Raw genomic sequence first — 11,963 nt, 5'->3', positions numbered from 1 at the left:
CACTGGGGATGCACTGCAGTGAGTCCAGAGAGGGCACTGGCACTATTGGGGATGCACCCCGGTGAGTCCAGAGAGTGCACTGGAACCACTGGGAATGCACTGCACTGAGTCCAGAGAGGTCACTGGCACCACTGGGGATGCAGTGCAGTGAGTCCAGAGAGTGCCCTGGTACCACTGGGGATGCAGTGCAGTGAGTCCAGAGAGTGCACTGGCACCTTGGGGATGCAGTTCAGTGAGTTCAGAGAGTGCAGTGGCACCAGTGGGGATGCAGTGCCGTGAGTCCAGAGAGTGCACTGCCACCACTGGGGATGCAGTGCAATGAGTCCAGAGAGTGCACTGGCACCAAAGGCAATGCAGTGCAGTGAGTCCAGAGAGTGCCTTGGCACCACTGGGGATGCAGTGCAGTGAGTCCAGAGAGTACCCTGGCACCACTGGGGATGCAGTGCCGTGAGTCCAGAGAGTGCACTGGCACCACTGGGGATGCAGTGCCGTGAGTCCAGAGTGTGCACTGGCACCACTGGGGATGCAGTGCTGTGAGTCCAGAGAGTGCACTGGCACCAGTGGGGATGCACTGCAGTGAGCTCAGAGAGTGCACTGGCACCACTGGGGATGCAGTGCAGTGACTCCAGAGAGTGCACTGGCACCACTGGGGATGCAGTGCAGTGAGTCCAGAGAGTGCACTGGCACCACTGGAGATGCAGTGCAGTGAGTCCAGAGAGTGCACTGGCACCACTGGGGATGCACCCCGGTGAGTCCAGAGAGCGCACTGGCACCACTGGGGATGCACTGCAGTGAGTCCAGAGAGGGCACTGGCACTATTGGGGATGCACCCCGGTGAGTCCAGAGAGTGCACTGGAACCACCGGGAATGCACTGCACTGAGTCCAGAGAGGTCACTGGCACCACTGGGGATGCAGTGCAGTGAGTCCAGAGAGTGCCCTGGCACCACTGGGGTTGCAGTGCAGTGAGTCCAGAGAGTGCACTGGCACCAGTGGGGATGCACTACAGTGAGTCCAGAGAGTGCACTTGCACCACTGGGGATGCAGTGCCGTGAGTCCAGAGAGTGCACTGGCACCACTGGGGATGCACTGCAATGAGTCCAGAGAGTGCACTGGCACCAATGGCAATGCAGTGCAGTGAGTCCAGAGAGTGCCTTGGCACCAATGGCAATGCAGTGCAGTGAGTCCAGAGAGTACCCTGGCACCACTGGGGATGCAGTGCAGTGAGTCCAGAGAGTGCACTGGCACCACTGGGGATGCAGTGCCGTGAGTCCAGAGTGTGCACAGGCACCACTGGGGATGCAGTGCAGTGAGTCCAGAGAGTGCAGTGGCACCACTGGGGATGCAGTGCAGTGAGTCCAGAGAGTGCACTGGCACCATTGGGGACGCAGTGCAGTGAGGCCAGAGAGTGCACTGGCACCACTGGGGATGCAGTGCAGTGAGTCCAGAGAGTGCACTGGCACCAGTGGGGATGCACTGCAGTGAGCTCAGAGAGTGCACTGGCACAACTGGGGATGCAGTGCAGTGAGTCCAGAGAGTGCACTGGCACCACTGGGGATGCAGTGCAGTGAGTCCAGAGAGTGCACTGGCACCACTGGGGATGCAGTGAAATGAGTCCAGAGAGTGCACTGGCACCACTGGGGATGCACTGCAGTGAGTCCAGAGAGTGCACTGGCACCACTGGGGATGCAGTGCGGTGAGTCCAGAGAGCGCACTGGCACCACTGGGGATGCACTGCAGTGAGTCCAGAGAGGGCACTGGCACTATTGGGGATGCACCCCGGTGAGTCCAGAGAGTGCACTGGAACCACTGGGAATGCACTGCACTGAGTCCAGAGAGGTCACTGGCGCCACCCGGGATGCAGTGCAGTGAGTCCAGAGAGTGCCCTGGCACCACTGGGGATGCAGTGCAGTGAGTCCAGAGAGTGCACTGGCACCACTGGGGATGCAGTTCAGTGAATTCAGAGAGTGCACTGGCACCACTGGGGATGCAGTGCAGTGAGTCCAGAGAGTGCACTGGCACCACTGGGGATGCACTGCAGTGAGACCAGAGATTGCACTGGTACAATTGGGGATGCAGTGCAGTGAGTCCAGAGAGTGCACTGGCACCACTGGGGATGCAGTGCAATGAGTCCAGAGAGTGCACTGGCACCAATGGCAATGCAGTGCAGTGAGTCCAGAGAGTGCCTTGGCACCACTGGGGATGCAGTGCAGTGAGTCCAGAGAGTCCACTGGCACCACTGGGGATGCAGTGCAGTGAGTCCAGAGAGTGCACTGGCACCACTGGGGATGCAGTGCCGTGAGTCCAGAGTGTGCACTGGCACCCCTCGGGATGCAGTGCAGTGAGTCCAGAGAGTGCACTGGCACCACTGGGGATGCAGTGCAGTGAGTCCAGAGAGTGCACTGGCACCACTGGGGATGGTCATTAGTGAGTCCAGAGAGTGCACTGGCATCACTGGGGATGCAGTGCAGTGAGTCCAGAGAGTGCACTGGCACCCCTGGGGATGCACTGCAGTGACTCCATAGAGTGCACTGGCACCAATGGGGATGCAGTGCAGTGATCCAGAGAGTGCACTGGCACCTCTGGGGTGCAGCCCGGTGAGTCCAGAGAGTGCACTGGCACCACTGGGGATGCAGTGCAGTGGGTCCAGAGAGTGCACTGGCACCACTGGGGATGGTCATTAGTGAGTCCAGAGAGTGCACTGGCACCACTGGGGATGCAGTGCAGTGAGTCCAGAGAGTGCATTGGCACCACTGGGGATGCAGTGCAGTGATTCCAGAGAGTACCCTGATACCACTGGGGATGCAGTGCAGTGAGTCCAGAGAGTGCACTGGTACCACTGGGGATGCAGTGCCGTGAGTCCAGAGAGTGCACTAGCACCACTGGGGATGCAGTGCCGTGAGTCCAGAGAGTGCACTGCCACCACTGGGGATGCAGTGCAATGAGTCCAGAGAGTGCACTGGCACCAATGGCAATGCAGTGCAGTGAGTCCAGAGAGTGCCTTGGCACCACTGGGGATGCAGTGCAGTGAGTCCAGAGAGTCCACTGGCACCACTGGGGATGCAGTGCAGTGAGTCCAGAGAGTGCACTGGCACCACTGGGGATGCAGTGCCGTGAGTCCAGAGTGTGCACTGGCACCACTGGGGATGCAGTGCAGTGAGTCCAGAGAGTGCACTGGCACCAGTGGGGATGCAGTGCTGTGAGTCCAGAGAGTGCACTGGCACCACTGGGGGTGCAGTGCAGTGAGTCCAGAGAGTGCACTGGCACCACTGGGGATGCACTACAGTGAGTCCAGAGAGTGCACTGGCACCACTGGGGATGCAGTGCCGTGAGTCCAGAGAGCGCACTGGCACCACCGGGGATGCAGTGAAATGAGTCCAGAGAGCGCACTGGCACCACCGGGGATGCAGTGCCGTGCTTCCAGAGAGGTCACTGGCACCACTGGGGATGCAGTGCAATGAGTCCAGAGAGTGCACTGGCACCACTGGGGATGCACTGCAGTGAGACCAGAGATTGCACTGGTACGATTGGGGATGCACTGCAGTGAGTCCAGAGAGTGCACTGGCACCACTGGGGATGCAGTGCAGTGAGTCCAGAGAGTGCACTGGCACCACTGGGGATGCAGTGCAGTGACTCAAGAGAGTGCACTGGCACCACTGGGGATGCAGTGCAGTGAGTCCAGAGAGTGCACTGGCACCACTGGGGATGCAGTGATATCAGTCCAGAGAGTGCACTGGCACCACTGGGGATGCAGTGCAGTGAGTCCAGAGAGTGCACTGGCACCACTGGGGATGCAGTGCGGTGAGTCCAGAGAGCGCACTGGCACCACTGGGGATGCACTGCAGTGAGTCCAGAGAGGGCACTGGCACTATTGGGGATGCACCCCGGTGAGTCCAGAGAGTGCACTGGAACCACTGGGAATGCACTGCACTGAGTCCAGAGAGGTCACTGGCACCACTGGGGATGCAGTGCAGTGAGTCCAGAGAGTGCCCTGGCACCACTGGGGATGCAGTGCAGTGAGTCCAGAGAGTGCACTGGCACCTTGGGGATGCAGTTCAGTGAGTTCAGAGAGTGCAGTGGCACCAGTGGGGATGCAGTGCAGTGAGTCCAGAGAGTGCACTGGCACCACTGGGGATGCACTGCAATGAGTCCAGAGAGTGCACTGGCACCAAAGGCAATGCAGTGCAGTGAGTCCAGAGAGTGCCTTGGCACCACTGGGGATGCAGTGCAGTGAGTCCAGAGAGTACCCTGGCACCACTGGGGATGCAGTGCCGTGAGTCCAGAGAGTGCACTGGCACCACTGGGGATGCAGTGCCGTGAGTCCAGAGAGTGCACTGGCACCAGTGGGGATGCAGTGCTGTGAGTCCAGAGAGTGCACTGGCACCACTGGGGATGCAGTGCAGTGACTCAAGAGAGTGCACTGGCACCACTGGGGATGCACTGCAGTGAGTCCAGAGAGGGTACTGGCACCACTGGGGATGCAGTGCAGTGAGTCCAGAGAGTGCACTGGTACCAGTGGGGATGCACTGCAGTGAGCTCAGAGAGTGCACTGGCACCACTGGGGATGCAGTGCAGTGACTCCAGAGAGTGCACTGGCACCACTGGGGATGCAGTGCAGTGAGTCCAGAGAGTGCACTGGCACCACTGGAGATGCAGTGCAGTGAGTCCAGAGAGTGCACTGGCACCACTGGGGATGCACCCCGGTGAGTCCAGAGAGCGCACTGGCACCACTGGGGATGCACTGCAGTGAGTCCAGAGAGGGCACTGGCACTATTGGGGATGCACCCCGGTGAGTCCAGAGAGTGCACTGGAACCACCGGGAATGCACTGCACTGAGTCCAGAGAGGTCACTGGCACCACTGGGGATGCAGTGCAGTGAGTCCAGAGAGTGCCCTGGCACCACTGGGGTTGCAGTGCAGTGAGTCCAGAGAGTGCACTGGCACCACTGGGGATGCAGTTCAGTGAGTTCAGAGAGTGCACTGGCACCACTGGGGATGCAGTGCAGTGAGTCCAGAGAGTGCACTGGCACCAGTGGGGATGCACTACAGTGAGTCCAGAGAGTGCACTGGCACCACTGGGGATGCAGTGCCGTGAGTCCAGAGAGTGCACTGGCACCACTGGGGATGCACTGCAATGAGTCCAGAGAGTGCACTGGCACCAATGGCAATGCAGTGCAGTGAGTCCAGAGAGTGCCTTGGCACCAATGGCAATGCAGTGCAGTGAGTCCAGAGAGTACCCTGGCACCACTGGGGATGCACTACAGTGAGTCCAGAGAGTGCACTGGAACCACTGGGAATGCACTGCACTGAGTCCAGAGAGGTCACTGGCGCCACCCGGGATGCAGTGCAGTGAGTCCAGAGAGTGCCCTGGCACCACTGGGGATGCAGTGCAGTGAGTCCAGAGAGTGCACTGGCACCACTGGGGATGCAGTTCAGTGAGTTCAGAGAGTGCACTGGCACCACTGGGGATGCAGTGCAGTGAGTCCAGAGAGTGCACTGGCACCACTGGGGATGCACTGCAGTGAGACCAGAGATTGCACTGGTACAATTGGGGATGCAGTGCAGTGAGTCCAGAGAGTGCACTGGCACCACTGGGGATGCAGTGCAATGAGTCCAGAGAGTGCACTGGCACCAATGGCAATGCAGTGCAGTGAGTCCAGAGAGTGCCTTGGCACCACTGGGGATGCAGTGCAGTGAGTCCAGAGAGTCCACTGGCACCACTGGGGATGCAGTGCAGTGAGTCCAGAGAGTGCACTGGCACCACTGGGGATGCAGTGCCGTGAGTCCAGAGTGTGCACTGGCACCACTGGGGATGCAGTGCAGTGAGTCCAGAGAGTGCACTGGCACCACTGGGGATGCAGTGCAGTGAGTCCAGAGAGTGCACTGGCACCACTGGGGATGGTCATTAGTGAGTCCAGAGAGTGCACTGGCATCACTGGGGATGCAGTGCAGTGAGTCCAGAGAGTGCACTGGCACCCCTGGGGATGCACTGCAGTGACTCCATAGAGTGCACTGGCACCAATGGGGATGCAGTGCAGTGATCCAGAGAGTGCACTGGCACCTCTGGGGTGCAGCCCGGTGAGTCCAGAGAGTGCACTGGCACCACTGGGGATGCAGTGCAGTGGGTCCAGAGAGTGCACTGGCACCACTGGGGATGGTCATTAGTGAGTCCAGAGAGTGCACTGGCACCACTGGGGATGCAGTGCAGTGAGTCCAGAGAGTGCATTGGCACCACTGGGGATGCAGTGCAGTGATTCCAGAGAGTACCCTGATACCACTGGGGATGCAGTGCAGTGAGTCCAGAGAGTGCACTGGTACCACTGGGGATGCAGTGCCGTGAGTCCAGAGAGTGCACTAGCACCACTGGGGATGCAGTGCCGTGAGTCCAGAGAGTGCACTGCCACCACTGGGGATGCAGTGCAGTGAGTCCAGAGAGTGCACTGGCACCACTGGGGATGCAGTGCAGTGAGTCCAGAGAGTGCCCTGGCACCACTGGGGATGCTGTGCAGTGCGTCCAGAGAGTTCACTGGCACCACTGGGGATGCAGTGCTGTGAGTCCAGAGAGTGCACTGGCACCACCGGGAATTCAGTGCAGTGAGTCCAGAGAGGGCACTGGCACCATTGGGGATGCAGTGCAGTGACTCCAGAGAGTGCACTGGCAACACTGGGGATGCACTGCAGTGAGTCCAGAGAGTGCACTGGAACCACTGGCGATGCAGTGCAGTGAGTCCAGAGAGTGCCCTGGCACCACGGGGGATGCAGTGCAGTGAGTTCAGAGAATACACTGGCACCACTGGGGATGCAGTGCAGTGAGTCCAGAGAGTGCACTGGCACCACTGGGGATGCAGTGCAGTGAGTCCAGAGAGTGCACTGGCACCATTGGGGATGCAGTGCAGTGAGTCCAGAGAGTGCACTGGCACCACCGGGGATGCAGTGCCGTGAGTCCAGAGAGTGCACTGGCACCACTGGGGATACACTGCAGAGAGTCCAGAGAGTGCACTGGCACCACTGGGGATGCAGTGCAGTGAGTCCAGAGAGTATCCTGGCACTAGTGGGGATGCAGTGCAGTGAGTCCAGAGAGTTCACTGGCACCACTGGGGATGCAGTGCCGTGAGTCCAGAGAGTGCACTAGCACCACTGGGGATGCAGTGCCGTGAGTCCACAGTGTGCACTGGAACCACAGGGGATGCAGTGCAGTGAGTCCAGAGAGTGCACTGGCACCACTGGGGATGCAGTGCAGTGAGTCCAGAGACTGCACTGGCACCACTGGGGATGCAGTGCAGTGAGTCCAGAGAGTGCACTGGCACCACTGGGGATTCAGTGCAGTGAGTCCAGAGAGCGCACTGGCACCACTGGGGATGCAGTGCCGTGAGTCCAGAGAGTGCACTGGCACCACTGGCGATGCACTGCAGTGAGTCCAGAGAGTGCACTGGCACCACTGGGGATACACTGCAGTGAGACCAGAGATTGCACTGGTACGATTGGGTATGCACTGCAGTGAGTCCAGAGAGTGCACTGGCACCACTGGGGATGCAGTGCAGTGAGCTCAGAGAGTGCACTGGCACCACTGGGGATGCAGTGCAGTGACTCAAGAGAGTGCACTGGCACCACTGGGGATGCACTGCAGTGAGTCCAGAGAGTGCACTGGCACCACTGGGGATGTAGTGCAGTGAGTCCAGAGAGTGCACTGGCACCACTGGGGATGCAGTGCAGTGAGTCCAGAGAGTTCACTGGCACCACTGGGGATGCAGTGCCGTGAGTCCAGAGAGTGCACTGGCACCACTGGGGATGCACTGCAATGAGTCCAGAGAGTGCACTGGCACCAATGGCAATGCAGTGCAGTGAGTCCAGAGAGTGCCTTGGCACCAATGGCAATGCAGTGCAGTGAGTCCAGAGAGTACCCTGGCACCACTGGGGACGCAGTGCAGTGAGTCCAGAGAGTGCACTGGCACCAGTGGGGATGCAGTGCTGTGAGTCCAGAGAGTGCACTGGCACCACTGGGGGTGCAGTGCAGTGAGTCCAGAGAGTGCACTGGCACCACTGGGGATGCAGTGCAATGAGTCCAGAGAGTGCACTGGCACCACTGGGGATGGAGTGCGGTGAGTCCAGAGAGCGCACTGGCACCACCGGGGATGCAGTGAAATGAGTCCAGAGAGCGCACTGGCACCACCGGGGATGCAGTGCCGTGCTTCCAGAGAGTGCACTGGCACCACTGGGGATGCAGTGCAGTGAGTCCAGAGAGTGCACTGGCACCACTGGGGATGCACTGCAGTGAGACCAGAGATTGCAGAGGTACGATTGGGTATGCACTGCAGTGAGTCCAGAGAGTGCACTGGCACCACTGGGGATGCACTGCAGTGAGTCCAGAGAGTGCACTGGCCCCACTGGGGATGTAGTGCAGTGACTCCAGAGAGTGCACTGGCACCACTGGGGATGCAGTGCAGTGAGTCCAGAGAGTGCACTGGCACCAGTGGGGATGCAGTGTAGTGAATCCAAAGAGTGCACTGGCACCATTGGGGATGCAGTGCAGTGAGTCCCGAGAGTGCCCTGGCACCACTGGGGATGCAGTGCAGTGAGTCCAGAGAGGTCACTGGCACCACTGGGTATGCAGTGCAGTGAGTCCAGAGAGTCCACTGGCACCACTGGGGATGCAGTGCAGTGAGTCCAGAGAGGTCACTGGCACTATTGGGGATGCACCCCGGTGAGTCCAGAGAGTGCACTGGCACCACTGGGGTTGCACTGCAGTGAAACCAGAGATTGCACTGGTACGATTGGGGATGCAGTGCAGTGAGTCCAGAGAGTGCACTGGCACCACTGGGGATGCACTACAGTGAGTCCAGAGAGTGCACTGGCACCACTGGGGATGCAGTGCATTGAGTCCAGAGAGTGCACTGGCACCAGTGGGGATGCAGTGCAGTGAGTCCAGAGAGTGCACTGGCACCAGTGGGGATGCAGTGCAGTGACTCAAGAGAGTGCACTGGCCCCACTGGGGATGTAGTGCAGTGAGTCCACAGAGGGCACTGGCACCACTGGGGATGCAGTGCAGTGTGTCCAGAGAGTGCACTGGCACCACTGGGGATGCAGTGCGGTGAGTCCAGAGAGTGCACTAGCACCACTGGGGATGCAGTGCAGTGAGTCCAGAGAGGTCACTGGCACTATTGGGGATGCAGTGCAGTGAGTCCAGAGAGTGCACTGGCACCACTGGGGATGCAGTGCAGTGAGTCCAGAGAGTGCACTGGCACCACCTGGGATGCACCCCTGTGAGTCCAGAGAGTGCACTGGCACCACTGGGGATGCACTGCCGTGAGTCCAGAGAGTGCACTGGCACCACTGGGGATTCACTGCCGTGAGTCCAGAGAGTGCACTGGCACCACTGGGGATGCAGTGCCGTGAGTCCAGAGAGTGCACTGGCACCACTGGGGATGCACTGCAATGAGTCCAGAGAGTGCACTGGCACCACTGGGGATGCAGTGCAGTGAGTCCAGAGAGTGCACTGGCACCACTGGGGATGCAGTGCAAAGAGTCCAGAGAGTGCCCTGGCACCACTGGGGATGCAGTGCAGTGAGTCCAGAGAGTGCACTGGCACCACTGCGGATGCAGTGCAGTGAGTCCAGAGAGTGCACTGGCACCACTGGGAATGCAGTGCCGTGAGTCCAGAGAGTGCACTGGCACCACTGGGGATGCACTGCAATGAGTCCAGAGAGTGCACTGGCACCAATGGCAATGCAGTGCCGTGAGTCCAGAGAGTGCCTTGGCACCAATGGCTATGCAGTGCAGTGAGTCCAGAGAGTACCCTGGCACCACTGGGGATGCAGTGCAGTGAGTCCAAAGAGTGCACTGGCACCACTGGGGATGCAGTGCCGTGAGTCCAGAGTGTGCACTGGCACTACTGGGGATGCAGTGCTGTGAGTCCAGAGAGTGCACTGGCACCACTGGGGGTGCAGTGCAGTGAGTCCAGAGAGTGCACTGGCACCACCGGGGATGCAGTGAAATGAGTCCAGAGAGCGCACTGGCACCACCGGGGATGCAGTGCCGTGCTTCCAGAGAGTGCACTGGCACCACTGGGGATGCAGTGCAGTGAGTCCAGAGAGTGCACTGGCACCACTGGGGATGCACTGCAGTGAGACCAGAGATTGCACTGGTACGATTGGGTATGCACAGCAGTGAGTCCAGAGAGTGCACTGGCACCACTGGGGATGCAGTGCAGTGAGTCCAGACAGTGCACTGGCACCACTGGGGATGCAGTGCAGTGACTCAAGAGAGTGCACTGGCACCACTGGGGATGCACTGCAGTGAGTCCAGAGAGTGCACTGGCCCCACTGGGGATGCAGTGCAGTGACTCAAGAGAGTGCACTGGCACCACTGGGGTTGCACTGCATTGAAACCAGAGATTGCACTGGTACGATTGCGGATGCAGTGCAGTGAGTCCAGAGAGTGCACTGGCACCACTGGGGATGCAGTGCAGTGAGTCCAGAGAGTGCACTGGCACCACTGGGGATGCAGTGCAGTGAGCTCAGAGAGTGCACTGGCACCACTGGGGATGCAGTGCAGTGAGTCCAGAGAGTGCACTGTCACCACTAGGGATGCAGTGCAGTGAGTCCAGAGAGGTCACTGGCAACACTGGGGATGCAGTGCAGTGAGTCCAGAGAGTGCACTGGAACCACTGGGGATGCAGTGCAGTGAGTCCAGAGAGTGCACTGGCACCACTGGGGATGCAGTGCCGTGAGTCCAGAGAGTGCACTGGCACCACTGGGGATGCACTGCAGTGAGTCCAGAGAGTGCCCTGGCACCACCTGTGATGCACTGCAGTGAGTCCAGAGAGTGCACTGGCACCACTGGGGATGCACTGCCGTGAGTCCAGAGAGTGCACTGGCACCACTGGGGATGCAGTGCAGTGAGTCCAGAGAGTGCACTGGCACCACTGGGGATGCACTGCAATGAGTCCAGAGAGTGCACTGGCACCACTGGGGATGCAGTGCAGTGAGTCCAGAGAGGGCACTGGCACCACTGGTGATGCAGTGCAGTGAGCTCAGAGAGAGCACTGGCACCACTGGGGATGCAGTGCAGTGAGTCCAGAGAGGGCACTGGCACTATTGGGGATGCACCCCGGTGAGTCCAGAGAGTGCACTGGCACCACTGGGGTTGCACTGCAGTGAAACCAGAGATTGCACTGGTACGATTGGGGATGCAGTGCAGTGAGTCCAGAGAGTGCACTGGCACCACTGGGGATGCACTACAGTGAGTCCAGAGAGTGCACTGGCACCACTGGGGATGCAGTGCATTGAGTCCAGAGAGTGCACTGGCACCACTGGGGATGCAGTGCAGTGAGTCCAGAGAGTGCACTGGCACCACTGGGGATGCAGTGCAGTGACTCAAGAGAGTGCACTGGCCCCACTGGGGATGTAGTGCAGTGAGTGCACAGAGGGCACTGGCACCACTGGGGATGCAGTGCAGTGAGTCCAGAGAGTGCACTGGCACCACTGGGGATGCAGTGCAGTGAGTCCAAAGAGTGCACTGGCACCATTGGGGATGCAGTGCAGTGAGTCCAGAGAGTGCACTGGCACCACTGGGGATGCAGTGCAGTGAGCTCAGAGAGTGCACTGGCACCACTGGGGATGCAGTGCAGTGAGTCCAGAGAGTGCACTGTCACCACTCTGGATGCAGTGCAGTGAGTCCAGAGAGGTCACTGGCAACACTGGGGATGCAGTGCAGTGAGTCCAGAGAGTGCACTGGAACCACTGGGGATGCAGTGCAGTGAGTCCAGAGAGTGCACTGGCACCACTGGGGATGCAGTGCGGTGAGTCCAGAGAGTGCACTGGCACCACTGGGGATGCACTGCAGTGAGTCCAGAGAGGGCACTGGCACCACTGGGGATGCAGTGCAGTGACTCAAGAGAGTGCACTGGCCCCACTGGGGATGTAGTGCAGTGAGTCCACAGAGGGCACTGGCACCACTGGGGATGCAGT

The sequence above is a fragment of the Anser anser genome (assembly GCF_964211835.1).
Source record: "Anser anser genome assembly, contig: HAP1_SCAFFOLD_46, whole genome shotgun sequence".
Classification (NCBI taxonomy): Eukaryota; Metazoa; Chordata; class Aves; order Anseriformes; family Anatidae; genus Anser; species Anser anser.
This window is presented reverse-complemented; position numbering follows the sequence as displayed.